Source organism: Cherax quadricarinatus, chromosome 4 (genome assembly GCF_038502225.1).
Source record: "Cherax quadricarinatus isolate ZL_2023a chromosome 4, ASM3850222v1, whole genome shotgun sequence".
NCBI classification, from domain to species: domain Eukaryota; kingdom Metazoa; phylum Arthropoda; class Malacostraca; order Decapoda; family Parastacidae; genus Cherax; species Cherax quadricarinatus.
The window spans coordinates 58,528,075-58,539,849 of record NC_091295.1 but is presented as its reverse complement, the minus strand read 5'-3'; positions in this window follow the sequence as shown (position 1 = coordinate 58,539,849).

Genomic DNA, 11,775 nt, shown 5'->3' with positions numbered 1-11,775 from the left:
AGGGCTGAGGAGGCATGATTGAGAGTGGTTTGGATAGTTAGAGATGATGGAACAAAATTACTACACTGCAGAACAATCAAAGGCACTTCTCAGTGCCAACAACAACATAACTATCTTTAACTACAATATCAGATCTTTAAGCAAGCATTACGATGACCTCATAGCATTACTAAATTCCTTACATGCCAATATGTCCATCATTACACTAACTGAAACCTGGCTTAAGCCTGATAGTACAGATGTCTATGCCATTCCTGGTTACACAGCCATACACAACTGTAGGCCAGACCAACAAGGGGGTGGCACAGCCATATACTACTCAGACCAACTAGAATGTATCACTAATACTTGCACAAGGGATGAACATGGGGAATATATAATAGCCAAATTCAAATCCAAATACCTACAAAAACCTCTCACATTGATAAACATCTACAGAGTTCCACAGTCAAACATTAGCCAATTTAGTCAAAACCTAGGAAGTATGATAACTGATGCACGCTTGAACAAAGATCACTTACTACTCTCAGGTGACTTCAATATAAATCTCCTGCAAGACCAGGACCCACACGTTACTGAATTCACAAACACAATGAGTAACTGTATGTTGCTACCAACAGTAACAAAACCTACAAGAGTTACAGAGACTAGTGTTTCCCTACTTGACCACATCTGGACCAACATCATATCCCCTTTAAAATCAGGCATAATTACAGATAATACCATAGACCACTACCCTACTTTTCTCATAACAACTCTTGGTAAATTACCCCAAGACACTACTAAAGTCACCTTCAGACTTCACAATGAGGCAGCCATTAATAACTTCACAACAGCAGTAGCAAACATTGACTGGCACACTGAGCTAGAAATCTATACAGATATTGACGAATGTATTAATAATTTTCTAAAAAAGACCCAATACCTCTATAACAAGCACTGCCCTAAAAAAACTAAACAGATGACAGCTAAGAGACTGAACAGTCCCTGGTTAACACCCAGCATTCTCAAATCCATAAATACAAAACACCAATATGAAAAACAGTACAGAATGGGTCACATAACCAGAGACCAAACAAAACGTTACTCGTCAATCCTAACCAGCCTGATAAGAAGGGCAAAAAAATTGTATTATGAGAACAGATTATCCAACTTACGAGGTGATATAAAAAAGACCTGGAAAACCCTATCAGAAATTCTAGGAACAAAAAAGTTATCACGAAATAGCGAAATAAAATTAGCAAAATCAGATGAACCCCAACTCCCACCAACAGAAACAGCAAATAGACTCAATGGCTTCTTCTCCACTATAGGACAAAACCTTGCCAATAAAATCCCAAGCTCAGATACCCCACCAAATGACTACCTCACCGGCAACTACCCGAACACACTGTTCCTAGCTCCGACTAACCCATACGAAGTCTCCCTTATTATCAACACACTAAAAAACAAGGCAGGAGATTTAAATACCTTACCACCCTTTATATACAAAAAAGTGTCACAAGTGCTATCACCAATCATTGCAACACTCTTTAACAAATCCATTGAATCCTCCACCTTCCCTACAGTACTCAAAATAGCAAGGGTCACCCCGATCCACAAAGGAGGAGACCAAACAGAGTTGAATAACTATAGGCCAATATCCAACTTACACCCTCTCTCAAAAATCTTCGAAAAATTAATTCATAAACGAATCTACTCCTACCTTATCTCCCAAAACATACTCAACCCCTGCCAATTTGGATTCAGGCCAAATAAAAATACTAATGATGCTATTATACACATGCTAGAACATATATACACTGCAATAGAGAAAAAAGAAGTCCCACTGGGGATCTTCATTGACTTACGTAAAGCTTTTGATACAGTTAACCATGACTTGCTCCACGTAAAATTGTCACACTATGGTATAAGAGGGCACTCCCTCAACTACCTCAAGTCATACCTCAGCAACAGAAGCCAATGTGTGTATGCAAATGGGGCAAACTCTTCTGCACAACCAATTACAGTTGGTGTCCCACAGGGAAGTGTCCTTGGCCCTCTTCTCTTTCTCCTATACATAAATGACCTACCAAATGCTTCGCAATTACTCAAACCCACACTATTTGCAGATGACACTACATACGTCTTCTCCCACCCGAGCCCAGTCACGCTAGCCAATACTGTAAATACCGAATTACAGAAAATATCTACCTGGATGAGGACTAACAAACTTACACTAAACATTGACAAAACCTACTTCATTCAGTTTGGTAACAGAGCTACAGATGTCCCTCTTAACATAATGATAAACGGATCACCTATCACAAAGCTAACAGAGGGAAAATTCTTAGGAATCCACCTTGATAATAGACTCAAATTTCATACACATATACAACAAATTTCTAAGAAAATTTCCAAGACTGTAGGCATACTATCGAAGATACGGTACTATGTTCCACAGTCAGCCCTCCTGGCCCTATATCACTCTCTTATTTACCCCTATCTCATCTATGGAATTTGTGCATGGGGCTCAACAACAAGTAACCATCTCAGACCACTAATTACCCAACAAAAGGCTGCAGTTAGAATGATAACAAATTCTCACTATAGGCAGCACACTCCACCAATATTCAATACACTAAACCTACTCACCATACAAAACATCCATACTTATTACTGCACCTATTACATACATAGAACACTTAACTCTGATATTAACCCTCCCCTCAAACATCTCCTTGCCAACCTCAACAGAACACATGACCATAACACAAGGCACAGATCACTCTTTGATGTTCCTCGTGTCCATCTCACACTATGCAAAAACTCAATGCACATAAAAGGCCCTAAAATCTGGAATTCATTACCTGTAAATATAAAAGAAACACTACCTGTTTATAAATTCAAGTCTCTTCTCAAAGATCACTTACTCACCCAAAACCAAATAAATACTGAATAACTGAACCTTATAAATTGTATATCTTAAATGTTTCTCACAATTATATCACATAAATGTTAAACCTAAAACCCAATCTAACTTTATTATTTTTTAAATACACTACCTAACAGAATACTCCATTCTACTGAATGTACAACAATGCATACAACCATATGACCTGTCTTTGTAATACTCACTTGTGCTTTATAGTAATCTGTTTACATTAAAGTTTTATCACTGATTTCATCATTGCTTAGTTAATCTTAAGTTAATTTTAAGCCAGCCCGTAATGCTATGCATAGTATAAGTGGCTTTGGCATGCTGCTCTTATCTGTATTTTTTGTACCTCTGTATGTGTGCTCAAATTTTAAATAAATAAATAAATAAATAAATATATGTAGTGGAGAGAAAGAGGGGTAGGGGGTTGTCCTAGAAAAGGTTGGGAGGGGAAAAAGGTTTTGTATGTAAAGTTCTTGGACATCCAAGAATGTGTGAGCATTCTAGGAGTGGAGGCAGGTGGTTTTTATGATGATGTGCTGTTGAAATGTAAGCAAGATAACATTTAGGAAAGGATTCAGGAAAAAGCAGTTTGCTGGACTTGAGTCCTGAAGTTAGGAAATAGTGCCTGAACTTTGAAGGAGAGGTAGCAATGTTGCAGTTTGGAGGGACATCTGAGCTGTAATACAGGTCTGCCATCACAAATCCAGCAATCAGTCTTTCGGCATTAATTTTGGCTAGCATAATTTCAAATTTCCAGGGTCGCCACACCAATCTGCTGGTACTGTTTGGTGGTGCTATTTGCTGCATAAGTCATTCCAATTTCTTTTTCCCCATTTATTGTTTTAACCTGCTTACTTTTAGCCCTAGCCATGGTTCCAAATTCAAATTCAAAGTTTATTCTCTATAAGGATTACAATGCTGAGTTTACAGAATTTGGTTATTGTGTGGTTTACTTGTAGTAAAATAATAATTACAGAGTGTACCACTAGAACACCTAATATGTCTAGGCATTTCGGGCAGACTTAAATTAAATCTTAAGTTTAAAATATTACAAAATTATGAGGTAAGTTGGTAATGAATAAAAGAAATGCTTCTCATTATGTAAAGCACCTACACAGTACATTATCCATTAAAGATAAGGTGACTTTGAAGCCACTGTCAGTTGCCATGAGCTCAGTATCATGAAGCAGGAGAATATGCTTTATTATTATGCTAATATCAACACTACAGCTTATTTGCCTATCACAATTGATCTAGTATGACATAATAAACAATATAAATAACATAAAACATGTTAAATACTCCAGAATAAATAATATTTGGCATAACACCGAGCAGTTCGACGAAGGTATGAAGAGGATATGGTATACAAATACCATTCTCCTATCCCTGTCTTGGGGGCTTATATTAGAGAAAACACAGTGCAGCACAGGGCTAACTGTGATATACACTCATACTGCACCATAAACCTGAAACAAAAAAGTTATTTTCTCTGTATAGATTATCACACATAGCAGCATATGTGTAGAGAACCTAGGATAACCCAAAAAAAGTCAACGTGGCTTATTTTTAGTACCTGGCTTGGGTTAGCCATATATGATATTTGGTAAATATTCAATTCCCAGCCAGGGTAGAAACATTAGACGTGTTTCTTTACACCTGTTGTCTATGTTTACCCATCAGTAAATGGGTACCTGGGTGTTAGCCGACTAGCGTGGATGTTATCCTGGGACACTGACCTAATTTTCTTGAAATACTCTGCATAACAAGCGGCTTTCTATATAGTAGTATGTCATTGTATACCTTGTACATGTACATGTAGTAAATAAAGATATTATTATTATTATATTTTCTCAGTTGTTTGTTGGGTTATCTTATTCAAACTTGGGCAATGTATGATGGAAAGATACTTCTTCACGTACACCAAAAATGAAAGAAATCAGACAATAAATAGCAGAGTTCACTTCTCAGCCATTAGTGGTACATTTTTGTATGTTTTTTATGGTTATATTCTCATTTTTTCGGTCTCATTTGATAGAATGGAAGATGTATTACAGAAATAGATATGATTTTGATTGCTTTCATGACGAAAAGTACCTTGAAATTGCGCTCACAGTAGCGAAAATGTTCTATTCTTTAGCGAAGCTCAAGAGTAAACAAATGATGTCACCGTCCAATACCTGTCCACCTGCCAGTCAAAATTCCAGTATGGAGTCAAGAATGGCTTGACATTATTTATACAATTATTACAATAATGCAGCAGTCTGCATAACAGTAAATCTTCTATTTTTTTGTGAATAAAAATTCCAAATGGTAAGCAAGAATAATATAAGAGGGGCCTGTAGCCATGACTAATGAACAGAGAAAATGTTATTTTAGTGCCAGGAATGTCTGTATTGTTTATTCTGGACCCTATTTTGAAACTGGCATCTGTTGAAATTTGTGTGAAATCAGCCAAATTGCCAATTTCTGACCACTTTATTGGGTAGTTGAAATAAGTAAATGGGCAGTTTCTTGTACTCAGTTGACAGACTAGAAGTAAATAAGTTTATTCAGGTATACACAAATACAGTTACATAGATTATCATACATAGCAGTGTATGTATAGAAAACCTAGGATAACCCAGAAAAGTCAAAGTGACTGATTTCCAGTACCTGGCTTGGGCTTGCCATATATGATTTTTGGTAAATATTTTTTTTTCTCGGTTGTTTGTTGGGCTATCTCATTGAAACTTGGGCAATGTATGATGGAAAGATGCTTCTTAACATACAACAAAAATAAAAAAGAAGGACGATAAATAAGGGAGTTCACTTCTCAGCCATTAGCCGTCTCTCTGCAGTATATTTTTGTATGGTTTTTATGGTTGTATTCTCATTTTTTGGGACTCATTTGATAGAATGGAAGATATATTACAGAAATAGACATGATTTTGATTGCTTTCATGATGAAAAGTACCTTGAAATTGAGCTCAAAGTAGCGGAAATGTTTGATTTTTGCCGATGTTCAATGAACTGTGTAAGTTGGTTAATTTTATTAAGTGTATTCTAACCTAACCACTCTGTAATTCGGCAAACTCAGTAATCCGGCACACTACAGGTCCCAATGATGCCGGATTTGTGATGGAGGACCTGTATCAGTGTTCCTCTGTCAAAACAGTGATGAAGTAATAAATGGTGTAAGTGTTTTTTTTCTTTTTCAGGTCACCCTATCTTGGTGGAATAGCTGCTATTAAAAAACAATAAAAACCTCTTTTGTTTTTAGCAGTTACATAAAGAAAGAGCTGCAATAATGTAGTTCAAATATTTACTCAGTATTGAGGTCATTTTTGAGTACATGCAGTGTCTTCAGAGAACCATACTTATTAACTAAATAAATGTATCTGTTTTCACATATACCTGTATATATGGTATTTGAATTATATTTACCTGTACTTATACATACAGTGTATGATTAAATATTATTGTATTACAATATTATTGTAACAATTTGCCTAATTAAATATATGATTTACTTTTCTTTTACAAAATGCTATGGATATACAGCAGAGGGTAAGTACTGTATTTATGAATGACACTGTACTGCATAGAATTATAGATTTTAAGTCTGATGCTTTATTATAAGTAGTTTCACACTTTTTTTATATTAATGAAGATAAAAAAAATTGCGACTATGGCATGCTCGTTCTGCCATATGATGCACTCTTGAAAAACATTAATTTTCTGGAAGTGAATTGAATCCTTCAGACTTTTATTTGAATGTCGTTTTACAACTCTGCAGAATTTCTGTATTGTTTTGACTATGAAGTAAAGGCATCCATGTTCAGCAATAGGAAAACTTACTCTAAATTCTGTTAACTGAAACACCCAATTAACCCCTTGAGGGTCCGTGCCATAGATCTACGGCTTTACGTTGAAGGTCCAAACCGTAGATCTACGCCAAAATTCTAGCAGCGTTAAATTTAGGGCGAGAAGGCTGGTAGGCCTACATCTGAGAGAATGGGTCTAGGTGGTCAGTGTGCACACTATAGAAAAAATCTGGATGCCCACGTGGCATTGTGGGAATGCCGCCAAAGTAGCTTAGTTCATCATGCCTGGCAGCAAGGAAGCTCTCACTCCCCACTCTCTCTCCGGGCGAATTCTGACTCTCCTCTTCACAACTTACAGTTCTAAGACTGATGGAAATGTATCTGAAGAGGAATCCTATGGCTTTGAACCATATGGTACAATGGTGCCATGTCATACAATGGTATATGGTACAATGGAACCATATGGTACATTGTACCATATAGTACAGGGTACAGGGACCCTAATGGAAATAAGTCTGTCTGACTTTTTTGGGCTATCCTAGTCGGTTCCTGACCAGCCGGGCTGTGGCTCGTACGTTGGTTTGCATGCAGCCAGAGTAACAGCCTGGTTGATCAGGCTCTGATCCACCAGGAGGCCTGGTCACAGACCGGGCCGCGGGGGCGTTGACCCCCGGAACTCTCTCCAGGTCTCTCCAGGTTCTCCAAACATATGCTGCTAAGTTTGATAATCTATGTAACTTTATTTGTGAACACCTAAATAAACTTACTTACGATGCCACATGCACTTGAGTAAGTTTATTCAGGTGTACACAAATACAGTTACATAAATTATCATACATAGCAACATATGTATAAAATCACAGGATAACCCAAAAAAGTCAGGGTGACTTATTTCCATAGGGACCCCTGTACAGTGGTCCCTCGATAATCGTCGGGCTCAATAGTAGTCCTTTTTGGAAATTGTCACGTTATTTTTGTCCAAACATTGGCTCCCAAATGGTCGGTTGACTCGCTAATCGTCGTTCGTCCTGGACGTGTACTCACAGCTCTGAGCCGCCTCGGCCTCCCTTCTCAGCCAGTGTGCCATTGTTTACCAGTGAGTGACGGTCCCCTCACTTGTTCATACGAAATTTTTCATAATATTCCATTCATTTTAGCGCTTGCAAGTGCTAAATAAGCTACCATGGCTCCAAAGAAAGCTCCTAGTGCCAAGCCTTTGGTAAAGAGGGTGAGAAATACGATTGAATTTAAGAAAAACATCATTGAACAATATGAAAGTGGCGTACATGTGGCCGAACTGGCCAGGATGTATAACAAATCCCGTACAACCATATCTTCCATCGTGGCCAAGAAAAAGGAAATCAAGGAAGCTGTTGTTGCAAAGGGGGTAAATATGCTGACAAAAATGAAATCACCAGTACTCGAAGATGTTGAGAAGTTATTATTGGTGTGGATAAACAAGAAACAATTAGCAGGAGATAGTCTTATGACATCGATTATTTGTGAAAAGGCTAGGCAGTTGCATGACGACCTGGTAAAGAAATTGCCTGCAACGAGTACTGATATTTGTAAATTTAAGGCCAGCAAAGGTTGCTTTGAGATATTTAAGAACCGTACTGGGATACACAGGCATGGTCAGGCTGCCAGTTTGGACAAAATTGCAGCTACAAAATTTGTAAGTGAATTCAAGGAGTACATAGAGGCTGAAGGACTAAAACCTGAACAAGTGTTCAATTGTGACGAAACAGGTCTCTTTTAGAAGAAAATGCCAAAGAGGGCCTACATTACTCAGGAGGAAGAGGGACTGCTAGGACACAAGCCTATGAAAGACAGGCTGACGCTCATTTTCTGTGCTAATGCTAGTAGGGATTTCAAAGTGAAGCCATTACTGGTGTACCATTCTAAAAATCCCAGAGTGTTCAGGAAAAACAACGTTATGAAGAGTAAATTGTGTGTGTTTTGGAGATCTAATAATAAGGAATGGGTCACGAGGGAAATTTTCGTCGAGTGGTTTAATGAAGTGTTTGGCCATAGTGTGAATAACTACCTCCTGGAAAAGAAATTGGATCTCAAGTGCCTCCTAGTAATGGACAATGCACCTGCTCATCCTCCAAACTTGGATGACCTAATTTTTGAGGAGTTTGGGTTCATCACAGTAAAGTTCTTGCCCCCGAATACCACTCCTCTCCTCTCCTCTCCTCTCCTCCAGCCCATGGACCAGCAGGTCATTTCAAATTTAAAAAAAAACTACACCAAAGCAATGTTTCAAAGGTGCTTAAATGTGACCTCAGACACTCACTTGACCCTAAGAGAGTTTTGGAAAGAACATTTCAGTATCCTCCATTGCATAAGCCTTATAGGTAAGGCTTGGGAGGGAGTGACTACCAGGACTTTGAACTCTGCTTGGAGAAAACTGTGGCCAGATTGCATCCACAAGAGGGATTTTGAAGGGTTCGTGGATGACTCTATGTCAGTTGTGAACTCTATTGTGGCATTGGGGAGTTCCATGGGGTTGGATGTGAGTTTGGAGGATGTGGAAGAGTTGGTGGAGGACCACAATGAAGAGCTAACCACTGAGGAGCTGCAAGAGCTTCAGCAGGAACAGCAACAGATTGTAGCTCAGAACCTTACCTGCAGAGGAGGAAGAGAGATGGAAGTTGCCTTCTTCAGAAATTAAGGAGATTTTTGAAATGTGGGGTAGGATGGGAAGATTTATGGAGAAACATCACCCTGAGAAGGATGTTGCAAACCATATCGGCAACTTGTACAGTGACAGAGTGTTGGCCCATTTCAGGGAAGTTTTAAAGTGACGCCAAAAACAGCTCTCTGGACACTTTTTTTGCGAGACAGGACTCCAGTGACTCTCAAGCTGGTCCTAGTGGCATTAAGAAACAGAGAAGAGAAGTAACCCCAGAAAAGGACTTGGTACCTAAGGTGTTGATGAAAGGGGATTCCCCTTCCAAACAGTAACTAATCCAATCTCTCTCCTCCTCCAGTCTTCCATACACTAAGAAGAATCATCAATAAAGGTAAGTGTTATGCTGTTAATGTTTCATTCATGATGTCCCATTGTATTGTTTATGTACTACATCTGTATTTCATGTAAAAAAAATTTTTGTTTTAATACTTCTGGGTGTCAGGAACGGATTAATTGTATTTACATTATTTCTCATGGGGAAAATTTATTCGAAAATCGTCTATTTCGCTAACTGTTGCACACTGACTACACAGACCCATTCTCTCACATGTGGGCCTACCAGCTTTCCCCTGCTTGATTTGAAGCCACTAGAATTTATGAGTAAACAGGTCTCCCTCAACATTCGCAAGGGTTAGGGGATCAAGAGCCTTGCAAATGTTGAAAACTCGCGAATGTTTGGTGCCCCAATATATTGTAAGGAAATATAATACGATACTGCTTCCTTAACTTGTTGAACCATGAACAATCATAAAATACATGAAAATGTCGTAAATTGTACTAAATAAATACATGTTATGTTTTAATAACATGTATGTTATTAAATACCACTGCCTCAACCGCTGCAGGGCACTGCTAGTATTTTGGAACAATTTCTTTCTTCAATTCTATCGTATTTTTCAACTTCTTTACCAAAGGGCTGGCACTAGTAAGTTTCTTTTTGGCCCATGGTTAATTATGTAGCAGTCGCACTCAATCTACAAGCACCAAACACAATGAATTATTGGGAAATGTTTGAAAGAGCTCACTCCAGCACAAACACCCTCGTATTTTTGTACAATTTCCTTCAATTCTATCATATTATTATTATTATTATTATTAATACGATAGAACTGAAGAAGGGTATTGTACAAAAATACGAGGGTTGAAGCAGTAGTGGAGGAAGTGGTTGATGCATCGTCAGTCAGTGTGGCTTTGTTTATGCTGGAGTGAGCATTAGTCTCCGTGCTCTTCCAAACATTTCACAATAATTCATTGTGTTTGGTGCTTGTAGATTGAGTGTGACTGGAGTGGTAGAGGCAGTGGTATTTAATAACATACATGTTATTAATAATAATAATAATAATACATGTTATTAATAATAACATTGGCCTGGAGTTTACCTGGAGAGAGTTCCGGGGGTCAACGCCCCCACGGCCCGGTCTGTGACCAGGCCTCCTGGTGGATCAGAGCCTGATCATCCAGGCTGTTACTGCTGGCTGCATGCAAACCAACGTACGAGCCACAGCCCGGCTGATCAGGAACCGACTTTATTATTAATAACATGTTATTAATAATAATATTTTTTTATTTACACACTGGCCGATTCCCACCAAGGCAGGGTGGCCCGAAAAAGAAAAACTTTCACCAACATTCACTCCATCAATGTCTTGCCAGAAGGGTGCTTTACACTACAGTTTTTAAACTGCAACATTAACACCCCTCCTTCAGAGTGCAGGCACTGTACTTCCCATCTCCAGGACTCAAGTCCGGCCTGCCGGTTTCCCTGAATCTCTTCATAAATGTTACTTAGCTCACACTCCAACAGCACGTCAAGTATTAAAAACCATTTGTCTCCATTCACTCCCATTAAACATGCTCACGCATGCCTGCTGGAAGTCCAAGCCCCTCGCACACAAAACCTCCTTTACCCCCTCCCTCCAATCTTTCCTAGGCCCGACCCCTACCCCGCCTTCCTTCCACTACAGACTGATACACTCTTGAAGTCATTCTGTTTTGCTCCATTCTCTCTACATGTCCGAACCACCTCAACAACCCTTCCTCAGCCCTCTGGACAACAGTTTTGGTAATCCCGCACCTCCTCCTAACTTCCAAACTACGAATTCTCTGCATTATATTGACACCACACATTGCCTTCAGACATGACATCTCCACTGCCTCCAGTCTTCTCCTCGCTGCAACATTCATCACCCATGCTTCACACCCATATAAGAGCGTTGGTAAAACTATACTCTCATACATTCCCCTCTTTGCCTCCAAGGACAAAGTTCTTTGTCTCCACTGCCTCAACCATTGCCTCAACTGCTGCCTCAGCCACTGCCTCAACCGCTGCCTCAACTGTTGCCTCAACTGTT